This window comes from Danio rerio, chromosome 14 (assembly GCF_049306965.1).
Source record: "Danio rerio strain Tuebingen ecotype United States chromosome 14, GRCz12tu, whole genome shotgun sequence".
Classification (NCBI taxonomy): domain Eukaryota; kingdom Metazoa; phylum Chordata; class Actinopteri; order Cypriniformes; family Danionidae; genus Danio; species Danio rerio.
The window spans coordinates 32,928,065-32,952,413 of NC_133189.1; the positions used below are offsets into that span (position 1 = coordinate 32,928,065).

Consider the following 24,349-nt stretch of genomic DNA (forward strand, 5'->3'; position numbering starts at 1 on the left):
GGTGGACATTTCAGCAAGACAATAATCCAAAACACAGTTAAGGAAACTCTCAAATGCTTTCAGAGAAAGAAAATCAAGCTGTAGGATGGTCCACCCAATTTTCTGACTTAAATCCAATAGAAAATACAAAATAAAGATCCGATTTGATAGATGACACACACAGAACCATCAAGATGTTTACACTCTGTTGAAGTCTGTGAAAACCATCACACCTGAGCAATGCTTGTGACTTTATTATCCATATGAGAGGAGTCTTTAAGCTGCCATCACCAAAAAAGCCCTTTTATATAAAGTATTAAAAACATTTCAGTAGTTCAGTACTTTCTCTTCTGTCATTTCATTGTTATTACACATAACTCATTTTCAGACATCTTTTGTTTTATTTATATGTTTGTATTGTTTGGGATTTTACAAAAACCTGGTTTAATTCCTTGTCAACAGCACCTTTAGGAATATTATTCCCAGCAAAAAACATGACATGTTCAACACATATTTCCCCCACTGTAAATCGTTATAGCAACACTATTGTAATATGTGTATCCACAATAATCACATTGCAGAATGTTGAGTTAATGAGGCATTATAGTTGATCAGCACCACAAAACAAATGCAAGAGATTTTTGGAGTCACTGCAAAGTTTAACCTCAATAGAGTAAATGGGGTATATTAGCACAGACTTTGAATTCAGTAAGCCCCACGGCTTCCGGTGAATTGTCATCCCATACAAAATTGCTGTATCTGTTTATAAAAACAGCGATTTTCACTGCCTGGCTGAGATATGATATAAATTGGTTATTAGACCAAACAAGAAGCCCTGCATTACATTATGTTTTTGTGCTTTTGCCATGTGTTAAAAATATGGGTATTAATTTTACCCTAGTATTTTCAATAATTTTCGAGTTTTTATGCCAGCCTACAGCTAATGATGCTGCCTGCGTTTAAACGTTTTTTTGTCTCTTTTTACAATTTAACAACCAAATGGATGCTGAAGTCTATTTAACTGATTGTATTTGAATTACATTACAACATTAATGCCTTATACCTTATAAAATTTAAAATAGTCACATAAACTTTTCACTTGAAGTTTTCATTGGCTGATAAACACTAGCCCCATTGCATGTTGTTTAAAGTATGGGGACTTCAATATAGTTTAACACATAGTTCGCATTCAAGCGCAAAGTATTACAACATTTGTAATTTTATTAATTATAGATTTTACTGAATTAATAATACAATAAAGATTATACAGTGTTATTTTACATTACTTTACAATTTATTTACCTGATTACTGCTTGACATTTTGGAAAACCATTAAGTTTATTCATTCATTCAGTCATTTTATTTCAGCATAGTCATAGTCCCTCCTGCGTGTCCTGGGTCATCCCCGAGGCCACCTCCCGAAGGGACATACTTGGAACACCTCTCTAAGTAGGTGTCCAGGAGGCATCCAAAACAGATGCCCGAGCCACCCCAGCTGACTTCTCTCGATGTGGCTCTACTCAGAGCTCACCATATCTATAAGGGAAACTCATTTTAGCCGCTTGTATCCAAGATTTTGTCCTTTCGGTCGTGATTCATGATAACCCAAAGCTCATGGCCATCAGTGAGATTAGGAACATAGATTGACTGGTTAATCATCTCCTTTACCGCAACGAATTGATACATCGACTGCATTACTGCTGCCGCTGCACCAAAACTCCAAGATACTCCTCCACCTGGGGTAAGGACTTTTCTCCAGCCTTGAGATAGCAAACTTTTTCCAGTGGAGCACCAATAGTGATGGAACTGGTTCTTAGTAGTAGTCCACCCTGGAGCTAGGCCTGGGGTTGGGGCTCATATGCGAGCACCTGTTGGCTGGGTTTTATCCCACGGAACCTGGCCGGGCTCAGCCCGAAGACGCGACATGGGGCCATCTGCCTGCAAGCCTACCTACTGCAGGGGGAGCCGTAAGGGGCTGGTGCATTGTGGAACGGGTGGTGGTCGAGAGTTAGGATCGTGACAACTCAATCATCAGGCACAGAAACTAGATAACTATTCCGGCATCTGTTTTACGCAGCAAATGCCTTTTCAGCTGCAACCCGACACTGGGAAACACCCACACTCTCACATTCACACATGCACTCATACACTAAGGCCACTTTAGTTTATCCAACTCAACTATAGTGCATGTCTTTGGACTGTGGGGGAAACCGGATACCTGGAGGAACCTACACAAACACAGAGAGAACATGTAAAGTCCACACAGAAATGCCAATTGACCCAGCGGGGACTCGAACCAGTGACCTCCATACTGTGAGGCCACAGTGCTGACCACTGAGCCACCGTGCCACCCCTAACTTTAAAGTTAAAATTGAAAAATTGACTTTTCCCAAATTTTTTCTAAATAGAGCTATTCAAGCCTTTGGTGAAATTCTATTCACATCGCAATATAAATTGCAGAAAGACAGACATTGCATTGTCAGGTTTTCCAATATCATGCAGTCCTAAAGGGACATTTTCATGCAAAATTGTTCAGTTATTTTCACCATAATCGTCTTCATATTTATATTTAGTTAACAGACAAAACCGGGTTTATAAAGAACATAATCTGTTATTTTGTTACTACGTTCAAGACAATAAAGAGGAAAGGTGAATAAAGAAGACAGAAGGCATGCTGAGCAATGCAGAGCAGACATTGGGGGATTCTTTGGTTTTTTCATCTGACATTCAATCTAACTGTCTCATCAGCAGTTCTTCCTGAACATTTAATGGGAATAGTTCTGCAATCATGTGGAGTGAATTAGTGAGCTTGTCACCAGCGGACCATTGAAGACACATTATACAGTAAAGCTCATGCTGGGCCCTGGAACGGGACCAAACTCATTACAGAGAGAAGAGGACAGTCGTAGCTCCGGGATGAAGAGGGGAACAGTCTCCTCCTCGGAAGCTGTCCTCGTCTGTCTGGAGTCACTTCATTAATGCGAGGACTCCGATTTGAATGCATAACCACACGAAGCTCAAGTAGAAGTTTGTTTTGAGTGCTCGTATGATCGTTTGTCAGCTATTGTAAGAAGTAGAGATGCATCAACTTATCGACCAGCCAGAGATCAGAATCAGCAGGCAGAGCAGCTCACTACTGCTCTGATGTATGATTTACTGAAAAAAATAAATACATATTGAATTGAAGATTGGAGATTTTATTTAATGCAATGGCTTGCAATGTTTCCATCCAAAGTTGAGAATTTACTTGGTGCGCAAAGATGGATTATTAAATATTAAAACTCTGTTTCCATCCCTTGTACTCAAAACAATAAAAACCGTCACTTCCCGGGAAACTAGCACAATAAATTAAAAATAAAAACGATTGTTTCTGCAAGCGGAGAAAACTGCTTTTTTGTTTGTTTCTTCACAGTAAATAAGTTAGACTCAGCATTAGGCAATTCACAAAAATATTGTCATATTGTTATGTTTGGGAGCAGTGACTGGAGTGTGTAATTTATTTGAGGTTAATTAATTATTAAAACAACTTTAGAGATGATGTGAGAAAAAAATCAATTCACTGGCTAGTCTATTATCTTTTGAGGCAGTCACATGACTTTATTGATGTGCATGCAGGAATTTATTCAGTAAATATTTATATTATATTTTATGTGGATGAAAATATCCAACTCAATTAAGCACTTATGTTTATGATGTTATTTTAAAAAATTAAGTGTATTGTTTTGGTTTTGCATAACAATGGCTGGATGGAAACACTACTGTCTTCAAAAATGTTTAGATGCACTTTTTTATATTACTTTAGAGGATTGTAAATGCATGACCTGGAGATAAAAATCTATCAATGAGAAGTGAATTTAAAATCCATTAGAACATGGCAAGCTATTGGTTATTGGCTTAATTTATGCCACGTTATACACAAGATAAAACAATTATTGCTTCTAACAGTTCAATATTTGATTGAATTTTCGTCAGTTATGACATTGGATTTCTCTGCTTTAAATCAGTCACATGCATAGAGAGAATAAGAGAGAGCATACATGTGAAAGAGATCATTTTGGTGCATGTAAATGACATGGACAAATCTGATGGTTCATAGTAACATGTGCTAGCTTCCTCTTAGCAAATATTTTGAAGCGTATTGGCGAGATGGTTGATCTCTTCATGGTTGGATGCTCCTTGGTGAACTAAACTCCCTAGTAACTATTTTGAACTGTGATCAAAACTATCAATACTAGAAGTACCAGTGCACTAAATGATCTTATTGCACAGCTTTCAATCCAACCAGAATCAAGAGTTTCCACTGACCATTGAATAATGCATATAAAATTTCATCATAACTGCTTTGTTTAAAGCATTTAGAAATGCTTTTATTTCTTCAGTTCTAGAAGTGCCACCTACTGGAGAAGAGTGAATTGCTGTTTTATTCAGCCCGTATGCCGTAGCATAATTTTATAAAGATTAAGTTTTATCTTTATGGTGTAACTTTATATATTTGAAATAATAGAATCTAATTTAAACTACTATGAGCTCTAGTTTAACAATTTAGGCGCAAACTCTAAAAAGGTCATGGTGCAAAAGCATTAAGGGGGAGTCTGAATCTACTTTTGTTATTTTAAGTACGGAAAAATACAGTCGTGGATAAGGAAACGGTGTTGTACGCACTCCACTGAAGACATCCATTAGCCTACATATTTAATTTAGTTTGTTAAGCACAACAATTATTTCTTAATTTAGTTCCAATTTCAAGCTTTATCCAAGAGTTTCATCCAAACACACATCCTGTTCTTATGCCCTAAATGGTGATGTATACGTCTCCAAGGTGGACAAATCTAAACCTGTTTTTATTAAAGCAAATATAAATATACATACAATAAATAATACTGTTAATAATAATAACATTATAATAAAATGCAAATTATCATGAATAAACTGAAAAACCCCCCCGACATTAAGAAGACATGGAAGTAGTGTTTTTATATGTAGAAAAAAATAATTTTTGTAACATTTTAATACTTTAATTTTAATACTGAGATGTTTTTGTGTTTTGCTGTACATCCTGTGTGCATTACTTGGTCAATGGCGCAGTCTATTTCAGTTTTTCAAAATAGCAAAACGTCAACAAAGTGCTTTAACACACCTCCTTTATAGACGAGCACACCCATGAGCTCACAAAGTGGCACAAAGGGATTCGCTATTTAAACAACGTGGCGCAAAAGGTGAAAAGTAGGGTCGTGCTGGTCTGAAAATAATGGAATGTGTATTGTGCATTTATCGTGTATGGCCATACACACAAAGCACTTCACAATCATGAGGAGGGTCTCACCACACCACCACCAGTGTGCAGCATCCACTTGGATGATGCTACAGCAGCCACAGGACAACGGCGCCTGTGCACTCACCACACATCAGCTATTCAGGGAGTGGAGAGACAGTGGTAGAGCCAATTTGGTGGATGGGGATGATTGGGAGGCCATGATCAGTGAGGGCCGATGGAGAGTCTTGGACCAGGACACCGGGGTTACAACCCTACTCTTTACGAGAAGTGCCATGGGATTTTTCATGACTGCAGAGAGTCAGGACCTCGGTTTAACGTCTCATCCGAAAGACGGTGCCCACTGACAGTATAGTGAGGTTCAGCCTACATAAAACAAATATCATCATATCATAATCAATTACAAAAGGTTGTTGTATTCATATTTTAAATTATTCTTGCCTTTTTTTTTTTTTTTTTTTTTAAACAAATGTGAGAATAAACAGAAAAAATCAAGAAGAGTTTATCACTAGTGAGAAGTCCCGCACCCTGACAGTGGATCCAGAAAAGAATGTCATAATATTGTTTGGAGAGTGTGCAGTTTCTTACAGCTGTTGCTTGTGTCCAAGGGCACTCAGTTTTTCGGTGTCATCACCCAAGCACCCCTACCAGCTGTTTACACTCCGCTTGTCATTCTAAATCATTCCAAATCATTAGGCAGCTCTCAGACAATCCTGGAGGTCTCAGAGGAAGTCAAATGTGCTGTGCTGTGTGCTGTGACCTGCTGTTCATTCAAACAGCTCCAGAAGATAAAGAGGAGGTGCTGCTTAATCTAGCCTACCTTTCATTTTTTTTAAGTTAACTCTCACCATGTATTATTAAGTTATTGATAGTTTAATAAATCACATCAGCAGATGCACATTCAGATATACAGATATTCATTAAGAAAAATAAATAAATCTGTGTCACACATTATAATAAGTGGCCTTTCTTTTTGCTTTTTGAATCAAAAAATAAGAACAGTGTACTTTCATGTGTTCATAATGTATTGTACAACACTCCTGGTGCTATTAAGGTGGCATATAGGTAAATGTTAGGTGATTATTGGTAGGTTTAAAGTTGAATTGAGATATAAAGAATGGGTCAACACTGAATTTATAAATATAATTTCTGACATTAATTACAGATTACATTCAGATCAATTTTTAAATAGAAGAACTATAAATCGAAGTACACTATACCAAAGAAGTATACTATAAGTGCAGTGTATAAAATTATTCAATAAGTGTAAGTACATAGTAGTTAAGGTGAATTAATATAAAGTGGGACTTAATATAAATCAGTAAGAAATTGATACTTTTAACTAGCAAACATGCATTGAAACGTCAACACAAATGACAGCATTTAAGACATTTAGAATAATACACTTCTGTTTCAAATAGATGCTGTTTTTTTTTACTTTGCTAATTAAATAATCTTATATGTTATAATCTAAATATGTTTCATTGTTTCTACAGTGATATCAAGCAGCACAACCAAACCAAAAACAACCGAGACAGTTTTGATTTGCTTAGCATTCACACTTGCATTTCTATCCTCAAAATTAATGGCATGTAAGTCCACAACCCAATTAGTCAGCTTTTTTAAAATGATGGTTTGTAACAGAACTAAAAAACTAGACTAGACTCTTTCACAGTTTTTGTGAAAGAGTCCAGTAGAACATTCATAACATGTTTAAAGTGGTCAAAAAAGTTCCTAAAACTTTTATGTTTTGCACAGTTTTTAAAATAGTTTTTAGGGTCAATTTTATTTGCCTCCTCCAGAAATAATTTTGCAGCTGGAAAGGCATCTGCTGCGTAAAACGTATGCTAGAGTAATTGGTGGTTCATCCTTGTAAATCAGGGACTAAACTAAAGGATAGTGAATAAGTGAGTGAATCTTTTTATTTTCAATTGGCAACTGAACAAACCATTCTCTTCCAGTGACTTGCCTAATTAACTTGTCTGGTTAATCTAATTATCCTAGGTAAGCCTTTAAGTTAAACTTTAAGCTGAATACTATCTTGCAAAACTTGTAAAATGTCATAATAGCGAATTAAGATTAAATAAATGAGTTATAGCAATCATGATAAAATTGATTTATTAAAATATTATAAATACTTAAAGTGAATTAATCATAGCGAAGATAAAAAAAATGAGTTATAACTATTTGTAAAAATGTTATATTAAAACATTAAATACACTTAAACTGAATTCAAATTTTACAGTAATTTCAGTGTTTATGGTTCTATCATTAGAATTCATTTTAAGCTGAAGTTGTTAAAAGATACCTCATCATACACTAAACTTTTAAAATGCATGTTTGTGAACTTTAGGGCCCTGTGTTATTGTTATTTTGCAACATGAAGTGTTTCATCCTTAGAGACGTATTACATCAGAGCTTGTTTATTGGTTCATATAGGTAGATGGAGAGCATGTGGCACACAAGCATTTGACTTTCATGAGGAAAAGGTCAAAACTAAATCAATGGCAGCCACTCATTCAAGCAGCCTCAGCAGCAAAAAAAAAAAAAAAAAGGGGGTGTCATGGAAGACCAGCTATATCCGCTTAACATTAATGCGCTTCCTGCATGGAAATGCTTATTGCTATTCTCTTTGAGACTCTGAAAATGGTGATTACATTTTTATTGTCCAAATTAGAATTTTAATTTAAAACGTAAGATCAAAAGACTCAATTTCTATGGCAGAAGTAATCCTTCATGGCCTAGTGCTGAGGCTCCAGGGACTTTAGCCCTTACTTTGAGCTCAATCGAGACGTGACTGTCCTCTTCACAACTCTTCATTTCATTCAGGACTTTCTTCTTTTTGTTTCTTTCAGACGTGGCTGTTACTTTTGATCTTGTGTGTAGTTTTTCTTAAAAGGTGATTTTGCTGTCATTGTTTGTGCAGAATCAGATGTTTTGAGTTTTATTAGTCTGCGTCTAGTACAAGGTACAAAGTGTTTTCTGGGATGAGCTGAAATCAGAAACCAGAAAAACAGCAGTAACTGAAAACAGACTAACTAAAATTTTAGTTCAGAACTAAGTGAAGTTTATTTATAAAGTCATTTCGAGAGGATCATATGCTTATGATTGACCACGGCTGGTCCTGCATTAGCTATATTATGATTTACCCATCAGATGAAACCAAACGTACATAACTAACTTGATTTCCTCACCGTAGTCATCTTTGTCTTCAAGAATCCCCCTCATCCATCCCTACTTCTCCTCCTCTCTCCTAGATGAATCCAGGACATGGTGGCTCAATGGTCAAAGAAGGTTGCTGGTTTGAGTCTCGGCTGGACCAGTTGACGTTTCTGTGTTTAGTTTACATTTCCTCACACAGTCCACGAACATGCAGTACAAGTGAATTGAATGATCCAAATGGCCACGGTGTATGTGTGTTTTAGTACTGGGCATTCACCGCATAAACATGTGCTGGAATAGTTGACAGTTCGTTCCACTGTGGCAACCAGTAATAATCAGGGAATAGGCCAAACGAATGAATTCGAGGTTGTTCTCGAGACCCACCTGAGCTTAGACTCCCCTCTCCCCCAGTGATACAGCAGGTAGCCCAAGACTTCTTCTGTGTTTAGGGCTCTCTTCCAGGATAGCATGCCAAACACGCTTTATTATCAATCATCAGATAAGTGTGAACTCTTGAAACTTTAAAACAACAACTGGAATAAAAACTAAACTTGTTCAAAATTTAAATCAAGACAAAAAAAAAAAATTAAATTGTCAAAAACAAAAACTAAATTAAGCTATTAATATGCACCGTATTAGTTGTTTGAAACTAAAATAACCCTAGTTCAGAATTTTGCAGGTTACACTTGTCACATATTTGAAAGATATTGTTGAAAGCTGATACGTTTGTTTGGCTAATGGTTCTTTATTTGTATGTTGTTGTTTTTTAATGTAGTTATTATCTTTTTTTTCTTAAGTAGATTAAGGAAACAATATGGTAATTCTAATAGTTTAATAACATGAATTAGATTTTTGGAAATCACCAATCGACCCCCGCTTTGGGAACCATTGATTTACCAGACACTTTTGTCCAAAGCGACTCACAATTGAGATTGCATAAATATAATTTTGGCGACACAGTGGCGCAGTGGGTAGCACGTTCCCCTCACAGCAAGAAGGTCGCTGGGTCGCTGGTTCGATCCTCGGCTCAGTTGGCGTTTCTGTGTGGAGTTTGCATGTTCTCCCTGCGTTCGTGTGGGTTTCCTCCGGGTACTCCGGTTTCCCCCACAGTCCAAAGACATGCAGTACAGGTGAATTGGGTTGGCTAAATTGTCCGTAGTGTATGAGTGTGTATGTGTGGATGTTTCCCAGAGATGTGTTGCGGCTGGAAGGGCATCCGCTGCGTAAAAACTTGCTGGATAAGTTGGCGGTTCATTCCGCTGTGGCGACCCCAGATTAATAAAGAGACTAAGCCGACAAGAAAATGAATGAAAAAATGAATAAATATAATTTTATACAATTCTACAATTTGAATTCACAAATCACACATATTCTGCCTTCCAATGGAACGTTTGTGTGCATAACAAAGGCTAATTTGGTCTGTGTGTGGCAGTTTTAGGATAAAGCGTAAAGGTCACGTGAGAGAAGTCATGTGAAAACAGACCTGTAATCAAACTCATTATCTGCCTAATTACCCTCAAAGTCTACAAAATGAGAGAGCGGGGAGTTGAACGCTGACCTTCACACCTACATAAACACTATACTCACCTGCTTATGTATGTTCATGCAATTACATTTATATGGGCCAATGTTGAATTGTAGCTGCGTGGAAAAAAATATAGACTTCTTTTGCTCCAACAGAACAATGGAGCAATTTACCGAGGTTATGATATAATCTTCATTGTTTTGTTAGCTGTGCAGCTGTAATTGTGGAATATTTCATCTGGTTAATTGGAGTGTGAGGAACACAAGCGGTCGGTGGATGGTGTTTTGTGAGAGCGCATCTGATCCGGGCTCCGCTGCGCTGGATGTTGGGATTGTGGGAGTAACAGCTGATTAGTGCAGCCGGCGGCGGCCCGGGTTAATGAGAGGAGATAAATTAACAGGCCAGGCGTAAATCAGCTTTATTGAACACACTCCCACCATTACAAAGGATTTGTTTTGCAATAACTTCCCCAAGACTAGTCAAATGAGAGCAAGTCTGCAATGCTGTTGATGGAGTCTAAGCTAATGTGTTTTTTTTTTGAGTAATTAATATGGGTTAATGATTGGGTTAAATCGATAATGAAATTCGTTTTTTGTGACATATTTAGGATTGTGTGCATTAATGCCAAGTTTTGACACTCAGGTGTTGCAAATTAGTTAATAACAAGTTATTTTGACTTAAAATGAGTAAACTGTTGGGGTGACTTAACTTAATTTTTTATAATTATGCACAGTCAATGGTCACACATTTTTTTTGATGGTCCGTTTGTTGAATTTAAGTTACATTGCATCTACATGCCAATTAATTCTGATTAGATTATAAGTAGACTGTTAGTTTGGGGTTAGTGTTGGGGTTAGGGTTATGCACTCGCAAAGTTACTTATAGTAAGTTAAATGTCTGTTTAGCATCAGTATCAACATATTAAGCAGACAGTCTACTAATACTCAAATGGACCATCAAAATAAAGTGTTACCCAGTCAACTAATTGCTTTAAAAGCAACAGGTTTACTCTCTTTTTAAAAAAAAAATTCAACCAAACCGTTTAAAAGCAACAGGTTTACCCACTTTTTTAAAGTAAAGTCAACTAATCACTTTAAAAGCAACGGCTTTACTCACTTTTTATAGATAATGTCAACTAATCACTTTAAAAACAATAGGTTTACTCAGTTTTTCATAGTAAAGTCAACTAATCAGTTTAAAAGCAATGGGTTTACTCACTTTAAAAAAAGTTAACTAATCACTTTAAAAGCAACAGATTTACTCACTTTAAAGTAATGTCAGCTAATCAGTTTAAAAGTAACAGGTACTCACTTTTTCAAGTAACGTCAACTAATTAGTTTAAAAGTAACAGGTTTCCTCATATTTAAATAAAGTCAACTAATCACTTTAAAATTGTCAGATTTACTCACTTTAAAGTAAACTAATTACTTTAAAAGCAATGGGTTTACTCACTTTTTTCAAGTAACTAATGTTTTTTTTTTACATTTAGTCTAGTTCAACAAATTTAATCAGTTCATATGTACATTCATTTAGCAGGAAATTGCCACAATCTACCATGCTGCAGATATAAAAAAATTGGAAAAACACACAGTTTCAAATAATAAATAGTTTTAAACAGTATAAACAAGACACTGCAACTAGTGCAGCCACATTATAAAAGTCGTACGTAAATTTTTAACACAATATGGTTTGAAGCAATACAATTTAAAACTGATGATAATTAAATATTCACACTGATTATATAAATGTTTTATGTGCCAGACAACAATATACTTTGCAATAGAGTTTGCATGTTCTCCCCATATTCACGTGGGTTTCTTCCGGGTGCTCCGTTTTCCCCCACAGTCATGTGGTATAGGTGAATTGGGTAATCTAAATTGTCTGTAGTGTCTGTGTGTGATTGAGTGTGTATGGATGTTTCCTAGTGATGGGTTGCAGTTGGAAGGGCATCCACTGCGTAAAACATATGCTGGATAAGTTGGTGGTTCATTCCCCAGATAAATAAGGGGACTAAGCCGAAAAGGAATGAATGAATATTGAGTTTCATTTTCACAATAATTCCTGCTTACATGGACTTGTGGAAATGACTCAAAATGTTGAATTTTGTATTATACTTATTTTATTGTATTATACACTACACATCTGTACACATTCTTCTTGTAGTTCATCAGTTTTATCAAAATGTTCTTTAAAATCGTGCACTTTGAAACATGCTTTCTGAAGATTGCAAAATGTAGATGTTGTGTAACTGAAAAGCCAATTGCAAACTTTACATAAATGTAAACCGTTTTCAGTTTACTGCGTTGTAACAAAGCCCTTTATGATGAAGCTATGTTTTTCTCCTCTGTTGTATGATTGCCATCGCAGAAATAACAAATGATGATATTTCATTTTAGGTTAGGCTTTGAATGATAATTCTGTTGTGCCGTACAGAGAATGCAGATGATTTGCCCTTTGCTGAACATCCCATCTTCTAAACTGCAGATAAATTACACCAACAGCCATAGTGCCACAATATTTATAACTCGTATAACTTACACAGTTAACTTCATGCCTACATCAGCACATTATTTTCATTGTCTGATTCTAAAATTGGGAAAATCGCACCATTGTTTTTAGAAGGGCTGAGAATCTATAAATATTTATGCATCTTGATTAGGACAACATTAAAGGCATTTTTCTCAGTATTTTTATTTTGTTAAACCCTCAGATTCCAATTACTTGGCATGCAAAGAAAATGTTGCCTTAGCCAGTTAGGTATAATATAGTTTTGTCACAATACTGGAGTTTCTAACTTTGATACGATACCTTAAAAAATATCAACATTCAATGTCATCTTGAATACAACAGGGAAATATTGTTATAGTTTTAATTAAAATGACAATTCTGAAACCTTTTTTAAATACTTTGTTGAACACTGAACAAAATAAAAAACTTGATCATGATTTGATAAATTCAATCACTAAAGATATTTAAACAGTCCAAGCAGACACACAAGGTCATAAGAAATTAATATTTGGTTAGATTTAGGTTGCCAGCATCTAAGGACAATGTTATTTTGACGTCCGATAACGACCTGAAATGACTTTGTGTTGGAAAGTGACCAAAATCCAACATCAAGCCAACATCTTAAACCAACGTCCTATTGATGTCAAATACTGACATTTATTCTCCAGGTATGGCAACCAATATACAATATGGGTGTCAAAATTAATTGTTTCTTTGGAGCACCACAATGCAGACCCAGACAATTCGGCATTGTTTCAGTAATACTGTAGATCATAACTGATTGTTACATACTGACAACATTTATCTCATATGTGCTATCTATGTCGCGGTAGAGTAGTAGGGCATGGGAGGCGAGTGAGAGTAATTGCAAGTGTTTGCTTGACAGTCGTTCTCTGACACTATAGTTACAGCAGAAGCCCCTATTTCACTGCGAGGGAGAAAATGAAAGTAAACTCTCTCTTGACCTCTCCTCTCGAGAAACGAGAGCTGTGATTGCCGCTGCTGTTTATCGGTGTTTATCATGTGTGAACAGCGCCAGAGCATTAAAGCCAATCACAGCCCTTTTTGTTGAGCGGTTGACCAATCATAGGGGTGTAAGAACTTGCTCGACAACGCTAAGAAAGCGAGTGGGAGATTTACATTTGTTTATTTGCCATAAATGCTGTTGTCTGTGCATGTACTTGAGTTTTTAAAGGTATAGTTCATATTGTACTGCTTGTATTAAAGGACAAAATTGTATTATAAGTAATAAGTGAAGTTTATTCATAAACTAATTTTGAGAGGATCACGTGCTTATGATTTATCACGGCCAGTCTCACATTTGCTAATCACTAATCTTCCAATCATATGAGCCCTAAGTCACTATAAATAGCCTCAGTTTTCAGTTCACTTTATCTTCGTTTGGAAGAAACCCCCCTCCTCCCCTATTCTCCTCCTTTAGCTGTGATTGGGCGGCACGGCGGTCCAGTGGTTAGCACTGCGAGCCACACAGCAAGAATACTGCCGGCCCTAGTTCCATAGGACTGGTGGGTGTTTCTGTGGGGAGTTTGTATGTCCTCCCCGTGTCCGCGTGGGTTTTCCCTGGGTTCTCCGGTTTCCTCCCACCATCCAAAGACATTCAACATACATAACAATCAAGCTTGTCTAATCCCTTACGTTCCCTTAGCTACAGCAGCAGGGGAGTTCTGAGATCCACCGAGCTCGGGCTCCCTTCTTGCTCTGCCAACGGGAGGAAGCCCCGGGCTCGAGGAGCCCTTGAGCTCGGGGCTCTCTCCCGGGACAGCATGCCAAATAAGCTTTGTAAATCATCAGCTAAGTGTGAACTCTTGAAATAAATATGAATATATTTATACTTTAATATAAGAATTGCTATGCTGTAAAGTAAAATATAATTGTTTATGGAAAGCATCATCAATGCAATGTGATGTACTGAGATATCGAATTGAACCGAATCGATGGCATGGTAATCGTAACCGAACTGTGAGACCAGTGTAGGTTCACAATTTAGATATACAATTCACTATTCATTAAAGAGATTCTGCATTGGTTGTTGTGTTGAACAGCTTTGAATTTACCCACATTGACCCAAACATATTGTAAATGCATTATAGTACAAAACATTCTATAAATGAATGAACGAATGAACGAATGAATGAATGAATGAATGAATGAATGAATGAATGAATGAAAAAATAAATGTATTTAATCTATTACAATATAATACAAAATATATTTGTTTAATCTACACAGCAAATTCCTCAGAGTTAAATTCTCGGTGTTGAAGCATTTCAGAGTAAAGTGTTGACAGTAGAGTTAGATTTTGATAAATGAATATAATAAGAGTTAGAAATGATTTGATTCAGTGCAATATCAAAAAGTTATCCATCCAATACTTGGTGGGGTTATTTCCAACATCCGGGGATTCATGCAGCCCCAGTCACTGAAGAATTTTCCAGACGCCATTTTCATTTGGATTAATGCTTATTTGTAGATTTCTATGTGTGTCTGCTTTAGGCATGGGCTGGTAGATGGGCTAGAGATCACTGCTCTAAAATATATTCTTTTTAAATGTCTGGGTAAAAAACTAAACCTTTTTCCCCTTTTTACACAACATATTTTTATTTGAGAAACATTTTAAAAATTTTGGAGCAGTAAACATGTCAGGCTAAATAATTCAAGTGAATTATTGACGTCTGCTGTCTTCATTTGTTTCAAAAACTTTTTTTTTTTTTTTACAATTTAAAACGGCATCTTTGGATATTCCTTTTCTGCTGGAGATTCTGCTGTCCTAAAAGACAAAAAAATATGTGAATAAAAAATCTTACTCTTACCTTAGGAACGATATAGCAGAACATGTGAAAACCTTGACTTTTACAAACCGCGGTATTCCTTGAACACTTATGCCTAGTCTGCTTCTTCAAATCTTATTGTCAAGCATTCTTGCATTTAATTATTAAAATAAACCAGATGCCTCTCCTATAAAAAGTAGCATTTGACCCTGTGACCTTTTCACAAACACTCCCACATCCCTACCCCATCATCTGTGCCGGCATAAACAAGGTTCCCCCTCTAATATTGATGAGCAAATATGTGTGTTATTGATCTAGAGCAGCCCAGTGACAGCAAACGGGGCTTTGGTATTCCGAAGAGCATCTTGTGCTACGTTTGCTAATGCGTACAGACTGGCTAATCAAGAATCAGACATTCACACCGTGCAGGTTATTTGTGTTAATGACATCTGTAAACTGTGCTTTGCTTGTCGAAGCATCAGCATCCTCATCCAGCCCAGATCTGTTTCCCTCTCTGCGGCAAACACAGCAGCGGGCAGCGCAAAGCTAAATGGGCTGTAAATTATGAGCCGTCTGTCAGGTAATGACGGAGCTATGCGGGGTATTCGACACAATTACAGTTGATATAGAGAAGTGAAGGTCCATGTTGGTTCATTATTATGTGATGGATATTTGTAGACAACAAACAACATGTACACAACCTGTGCACCCTGACCTTAACATGCCTGTCTATTTTGAGTTGGTGTGTATGGCTTTTGGTTTAGTTGTTGTATCAGGCCCTTTATGATTTAAAAAAACATATATTTATAATATAAAATGTATAACATTTTATATTATAACATTATATTGCGGGCAGCAGCACATTGTCTTAGTGGTTAGCACTGTCGCCTTACAGCAAGAAGGTTGCAGGTGTGTCAGTTGGCATTTCTGTGTGGAGTGTACATGTTCTCTCCATGTTTGGGTTTCCTCCAGGTGCTCTGGTGTTTCTTCCACAGTCCAAAGCCATGCGCTATTCACGAGTTCACACTCTCAGATATTTGACTGAATATAACATGTGTTTTTGGCGTGCTGTCTGGGGAGAGTGTCTAGCCTGGCTCCAGAATGCTCCCTCTTCAGATTTAAGTAGGTATGGGGTTTAATAGATTGGAGTTGAGGTGGTGGAGGGATGCTGAAGTCAAGAGAAAACAGAGATATGACGTGTTTGACTATCTATAGGGGTTTGGTCTTGAGCTGATTGAATAATAGAATGATTATCTGTGATGAATTAGCGTCGTCAAAGACTGATCGTGCTCCTCCTGAAATTTGTTTTCGAAACATCACAATAAATTGGGTTAACAAAATTGGCCATTGTGTATGAATGTGTGAATGTGAGAGTGTATGGATGTTTCTCAGTACTGGGTTGCGACTGGAAGAGCATTCGCGGTGTAAAACATAAGTTGGTGGTTCATTCCGCTGTGGTGACCCCTTATAATTAAAGGACTAAGCTGAAGGGAAATGAATGAATGAACATTACATTGCATTAGATTAGATACTTTCAAGCAGTATGAAAAAAGGGTAAATTTGTGCACTAAGCATTAAGTTCAAAGTTAATTTTATATAGACTTTATTTTATTTAGCACCTTTAAAAGTAGCAACTCAAAGCGCTTGACAAACAAATAAAAAAGTACAGAAAATATAATATTAAGCTTTAATAATTATTTAATATGCTTTATATCTAAAACAAAAGTTGAAAAATAATGAAAATCTCAAAATAGGGCTAATGATTTTGACGTCAACTGTATACATTATTCAAGAGACTACTTGTAAATACCAGATAATCTGTATATTTTAATAATATTTATATGAAAATCTTTGGTAAAACAGTAAACAAGTCTTACCTCGTTTGTATATAATGACAACACAGACGTGTCTCACAAAGGCCCATGAGAAAACCCCTTTTTATTCAACTAATTATGTAATTTAATATATTTATTTTTTATTTGATTTTCTAGTTTACTATAAAATTATCACATTTTATTTTTCCTTTGGTAAATATACACTACTAAATAAACTACTTTAAACAAAAAAATTATACTTTTATTTAGAAAGGATGTATCATGATCATGAATGAACTAGATAAGTTTTTACCAAAATGGGGGTCGGACTCAGGAACTCCTGGGGGGTCTACTAAAAATAGTAGTTTTTAATAGTAATAAAACAACATTTATTTTTTTCATAGGATTGGTGTGTTTATGTTTGATTAACAGCACAGCAATTGTGTCAGCTACTGCAGATTGATTCTATAGCACCAGCTTAAACTTTCTGACACCTTTATAGCAATCAAATACATAAAAAATAAATACAGGCCACAATGAACATTGAGAATGATCTCTGATTGGTGGTCTCCAATATTAAACCAAGAATAGACTTGTGCTAAAAACATGGTGTCCACCAGTCTCTTTAGCTGAGGTTAATATTAAATTAAATTGATAAATGACTATAAAAATGATAGGGTTGTTAGACTTGCACTTTTTTGTGTTGTAAATATGCTCCTGTTAATATAGGCCTATTGTTGTGTGCTTGCAATGTTTGTATACTTAAAACCACTATCAAGGAATTTGGGGGTCACGAGTCACTGGTACTGTTATTTTAGGGGTCGCGGGCTGAAAAGCTTGGGAACCCATGAACTAGAATATGTTCTTTACAATGTTGTAATTATTTTTAAAAAAAATCATGATGTCCACATAAGCAACAGACCAAGCTTTGCCATAACATCTTTTCATTTATTTTGAAAATGTAGTAAAAGATAAATATTTTAAATGGTCACAATGCACAAATGTAATGCTTTGTGTAAAGGTCCACATTTTAAATTAAATAAATATAGTCTTTTTGAGCACACATAAAAACAACTACAACAACAAAGCCCATAAAGGCATTGTAAATGCTTCAACATTTGAGCATGTGTGAAAACATCCAGGCCACAGGCTGACATATTTTCATGCTTGAAGCTTTGTATTCATTGTTCATCTGATCTCAGTCAACTGTGAACAGAACAGGAAAGGGCATAAATATAGAAGAAGAAAAAAAGAACTGATTGCTCTTTAAATCATACGACTGGACAATTGATCATGTTCCCTGAAATAACAGCCTGCTGATGAGTGAGAGGGAACAGATAAACTGCCCAGCTCAGTTTAATCTCACCGTGAGGACATTAAACTCTCTCTTCTCCATCGTGCAGCACAGGATATTAACATACCAGATCTGACTCATCATTTGTTATGATCAGACTTCACCGGCAATCTCACTTCATTCTGCAGATATTGCCATTGCTCTTGAAGTGTTTTACAACCTTGCTGTACTATGAAGTTAAATGGAAAATCTGATGGGTAATTGTATTGTAATATAATTAAGATCATTACTTACTTTTCTCTTACTCTTTTCTCTTTTTCCTCTCACATACACCATATCCTTACATTGACAGTTTCAGTGAAAGTAAAGGTCCATAAATCAATAAAATATGTCAATGAAGCACAATAAAAGCTCACATAGAGAAATCTGATACAGGGCAATATATGACACAAGTTCATATTTGGATTTCAGATATATAAATAGTCATAAAAATGCCATGTATGAAACATATGTTTCGAATTATTGTAAAATGACAACTTTATATCTGTCGAGGCCAAAAGAAAACGAATAAATGTATTCACAATTCTGTCATGAACACTCGGGATTTTGTATGGTAATGAATATGTATATAGCAATGTTGATGTCTTTGGTCTTGGTGGTATAGATCTGCTACGCTGCTGCTGCTGCTGCTACTTTGATTATTATGCCAGAGTAAGCACCGAGACCTGCTACTTCCAGTATATACACAGACATGTGATCTGAGAATATAACACGTTGCTGCTGCAAACATAACATATGTAACCCCCTTAGCAGATCTAGGTGAAGCTGGGGTTGAGGAGGCTCCCTGAAAACCCATTGCTGCTTAACAGCATAAATCCACATGGAGCATTTAAACTGATGAGGAGCAAGCTCATTGGCTGTCCTGGCAGCAACCAATCTCCTGCGCCATTTAGTTAATGATGCAGGAGCAGATTAGGTGATCTATCAGTCTGCATGTGCATAGAGTTTCATGGCAAAAATTGCACTTGCCAAAAAAAATATTTACAGTATATATGTAAAATTCAAATACTAACTTGTATGTCATCTTTGCAAATTGCATATGTTGCCATTTATTTGATTTCTATATGAGAGTGGTGTTTGACTATTTGTAAGTCATTTGTATAAGAGCAATTCCATACAAATGTCAACTTTGCCCTGAAAAAAGAGAATTCACCAAAATACGGAAACCACTTCTTTTTTTTTTGTGTGAGCAAGTATTTTACAGTATTTTAGAAATTCTCAAAAATGCATCTGTCAATGTTTTTAAACTATTCTATTTGATTTACCAAACACACACAAGTGGCAATTTCACATCTGTCACATCCACAACAGAGAAATGTCACATCCATAATGACACTTTTTCACCATAAATGTTAAAATAATTTTTTTTTATTTTCATTAAAAAAATGAAATAAATTAAGCCATTCATTTTTGTTTTACAGAGAGCCAACTTATATCCTTTTGATTATCATTGTTTCTTGGTTGTGCAGTGTATTTCACTGAATTTCTACAAAGTATGTTGTATACTGTAAACCTGCAGACTTTTTTTGTTACAGATTGATATTTTGCTGCTTACAACTTTGTGGTCAGTTGTTTGGGAAAATATTAACAAAAGTTTCTATATAATGTTAACATATACTTTCTATGTGAATTTATGTTTGAGTTTTTACTGCAAATATCACATTTCAACTCTGGAATTGCTTATACCGATTTTCAAAATAAACAATTGCTTATTGTTTTTAGATAGATTATGTAAATTATGTTAAGTTAGATTTATGTGTACAACGGACCAATATTTACTGTGATAATTCAGCCAAAACTGACAATTATGTCATAATTTACTCACTTTTTACTTTCATTATTTAGGACTCCTTTAAAGGCATAATTTGTAAGATTTGTTTTCATTTCAATACTTATTAAAACTGAGCTGAAACCACATAATTGTTGAATTCTTTTTGTTTTTTTTTGGGGACAATATGTTTAATGTTCAATCAACTTAAATCAGTAAAAACTAACAAGTTAACTTAATTCCTTCATGTTGTCCTAACACAAAATGACTGTGTGAAACCTGGCATTTTTTACAGTGTATATTGCTGAATTTTGTGCATGCATGATCCCAACAGTTTTGAAGACTGTTTAAATCCAAAGAAATAAGCAATTTTATAGCGACAAGGACCATGTCTTCTATAATTTCCAGTTTGGTTTTATACCAAACAGGGAAACACCAGATAACGCTTTAATATCTTTTGTGTTTTCTTAGACTTTACAGATCAGCATTATAACTGAACCTTAAAATGCATTTAATATGATAGTGTGATCATTACCAAAGAACCAGAAGCAGACGACTGCTACATAATAAAAGCTGTGCTGCTTTCTTGTGATGTTCCGCTTTGTTGGCTTACATGTTACATACTGTGCCTTTAAACAGCAGATTTAATTATCATATTTTAAGGCAGTAATTAAAACACTGTATTTTAAATAATAATAAAAAATGAAAAACCTGGCAAGTACATAAATAAATAATATACAACAACTTGTATTTTGGAGAGGAAATAGTAAGGAAACAAAAGAAAGTAGAATCATTTATAATATAAAAAAATAATATTGATTTGAAATGCAGTTAGGTCTATAAATATTTGGACATTGACACAATTTTAACATTTTTAGGCTCTATACAACACAACAGTCTTGAAATGTGATAAATAATATGTGCTTTAACTGCAGACTGTCAGCTTTAATTTGAGGGTATTTACATCCAAATCAGGTGTAGGAATTAAAACAGTTTGCTTATGTGCCCTCCAATTATTAAGGGTCCAAAAGTAATTGGAAAGAGTAATAATCATAAATCAAACTTTCACTTTTTAAAACCTGGTTGCAAATCCTTTGCAGTCAATTACAGCCTGAAGTCTGGAACGCATAGACATCACCAATCGCTGGGTTTCATTCCTGGTGGTTAAATAAAAAATAAATAAATATTGCTTAAAATATGTATCTTCAAAAATAAATGAACAAAAATATAATATACATTTAGTTTATTTTAAAATATATTTAAAAATATGTTTGGTGGTGATTGTGTGTGTCTCAAAGTGCTGAATTGGCCATGGCCACACTTGGCCATGAAACAGCTTAGAAGCCAATTTTTTCAAAAACTTTTGGACCCTTAACAAGTGGGAGGCACATATGCAAACTGTTGTAATTCCTACACTGTTCACCTGATTTGGATATAAATCAAATTAAAGCTGACAGTCTGCAGTTAAAGCACATCTAGTTTGTTTCATTTCAAATCTATTGTATTTGTTTATAGAGCCAAAAGTCTTAGAATTGTGTCGTTGACTAAATATTTACGGACCTAACTATATTTATATTATTAATTGTTTTATTTTTTTATTGTCTTTGGTAATTGTTTAATTAACAACAATAACTCAGCCTTATATTACCACCCTGATATCCATAGATCAACATTCTTGCCAGAATAAATTAAATAATAAAATTAGCATTTTGAAAGTTAAAAACTGTATGAGAGATGAGAATGCTTGCACTGCTATTATAGGGCCTAAAATTGTCAAGCAAATATGTAAAACTAGGATTAGGAATATTGATATCGAGTTCAAGAGCTAAAAAAGCCAATCAGATAACCAGTTCAAGCAACCGACGAACATATAAAATACACAATACATAAATCCTAGTTTAAAGCACTAAGAAATAAATGCACAGCAGGTAGGCTTGCTCAAAATGTTCAATGGTTGCTTAATTTAAAACAAACACAGGCAAGAACCTCGTCATCGTCCATACATCAGACAGATCCAACCAATGGAGGTGGAAGGTTAATTAAATTATATTTTACTTATCCTGTGTTTTTTTTTCCTCCAGTGCCTGCTCAAAGCCTGAGGTGTAACGATGGCCTTGCCAAGCATATGCTGGCTGGAGGGGAGAGAGTCTGCGATGAAATAAACTTACTTTGGAGCAATGGACATCAGCACTGCTCCTGATTACTGAGCACGAAAATCTGGCAAAGGTAAACACACCCCAGGCGCTGTTTGATTTAAATCCAAGTACTTGGATTCACAATCCAATTATTTAAGTAACAGTTTTCTCAAGGATGAATTATATTATATATTTAAAAAAAATGTGCAACATTTATAAGATGCTCAAAGATTATAAAAGCAACATAACTATTTATCTACACTAGTGAGCGTTTCAAATTGGAACCCAACGATTCATTCTGTCCCACTTCTGTCAGTGATGTGTGATGAACTAATTTAAGAACAGCATGGGCTCTGTGACAGAACATACCGCAAATGAAAGCTAATCAGATCAATGTTTAACCACAAATCGGCATAAGAACTTGAGAAGCAGAAAATGAACAGATCAAAGGATTCAGATAAGCAAAGACGATAGGATGATTATTCTACTGTGATAAGGCCACTGCAGATACAAACTCATCCAAGATCATAAATCATCACTATCCCTTTTAAACTAAGTTACATTTACATCTAATACATGTTCAAATGGCCCCATGAGCTTTTGTTGCATTTTTAAATGGATAATTTACACCAAAAATTCTCTCCTTTTGGTCATTAATCACCCTTGTGTCAAAGCAAATAGGGGGGAAAAAAACCCATTTACTCACCCCAAGTGGTTCTAAACCTTTATGAATTTCTTTATTCTGTTGAACACTAAAGAATATATTTTGAAGAAGGCTGAAGCACATGTATTTAACACATATGTGCACATATATGATAGTAACATATGTGTTAATTCAATCATTCTTCCATTGTCCTTCGGCTTAGTTTTTATTTCAGGGGTCGCCACAGCTGAACGAACTAGCAGTTACTCCAGCATATGTTTAACATGAGGTGCTAACCACTGAGCCGTGCCACCCTTATGTGTTCATATATATAAAAAACATAAATGTATAAGACATATCAGGGTATCCGCATGGTCTGAAAATGTCTTAAATAAAAAAAAAATAATAATAACTTTGGTCCTTAAAGTCTTAAATTCAGTGAAATATTGCATTGTGTGTCTTAAATCATTTTTTAACAGGTCTTTATTTTTCTCTGAGTAAAGTTACGCAATCAGGCCGACATCCATCCAATCACCAACACTCTATCTTAATAAAACCTTATGTTTTTTAATGTTTAAGTTTATTATTACTTTTTTTATTGCAAAAGTTATACAATTTACAATAGCTGTTAGAAATATTTTACAGCAATTCCTACAAATTTAATTCCCTAATTCCCTGGGAAAGAAAACTAAACAATTACACAGTTCCTCATGATAATAACAGAGCTATATATCTCTTTATGTATCGTCCATTCATACAAAAACTCTTTACAGAGGTGAGGGGGAGTAGACATATTATTTATAAACAGACATGAAACTTAAGGATTTATAAAAGAAAAGAATTAGATTGAATATAAAATATAGGCAATCAATTTGGTCCAAAAGATAATATAGGGTAATATAAGAAATATAGGGTATGTGCAGAAGGACTTTTCATTTGTCAGAAACCTGGGTCAAATGCTTCCGGTGAACTGCATGCCGTTACAAAATTGGCGTGTTTAAGTTAAAAAAAAAAACAATTATCAATCTTCACTGCATTCTTCAGATGATATAAAGTTGGTCTCAAAATGTACAAGAAGCACAGCATGAAATTTAATTTTTCCGCACCATGTTTTTAAAATACTTAAATTTTATTTTATTCCAGTATTTCCAATGGTGTTTCTGTGCTAGCCTGCTGATCTTGAATGACGCATGCAAGTAAATTCATCTTGGTTTAAGCTTCAGCAACTAAATAAACGTTGAAGTCTATTTAACTGATAAAATTTTAATCACATTAGAACATTGATGCTGTAAAAAAGGAACAGTATAAAACTGAAAAAGTCCCATTAACCGTTCACCGGAAGTACATCAGTATGGGAAGAAACTAGCTCTGCATATACCCTATTATGTTGAAAAAAGTGT

At 35.2% G+C, this 24,349-nt stretch overlaps 1 protein-coding gene across 1 annotated transcript in view; it reads left to right on the forward strand.

Annotated features, from left to right (window-relative positions):
* tenm2a (teneurin transmembrane protein 2a) overlaps nucleotides 1-24,349 on the forward strand; it is a 1,361,633-nt gene that overhangs the window by 33,685 nt on the left and 1,303,599 nt on the right. The window contains exon 2 of the mRNA XM_073921891.1: nucleotides 22,253-22,397. The gene's annotated coding sequence lies outside the window, so the exon portion shown is untranslated. The remainder of the gene's footprint in view (nucleotides 1-22,252; nucleotides 22,398-24,349) is intronic.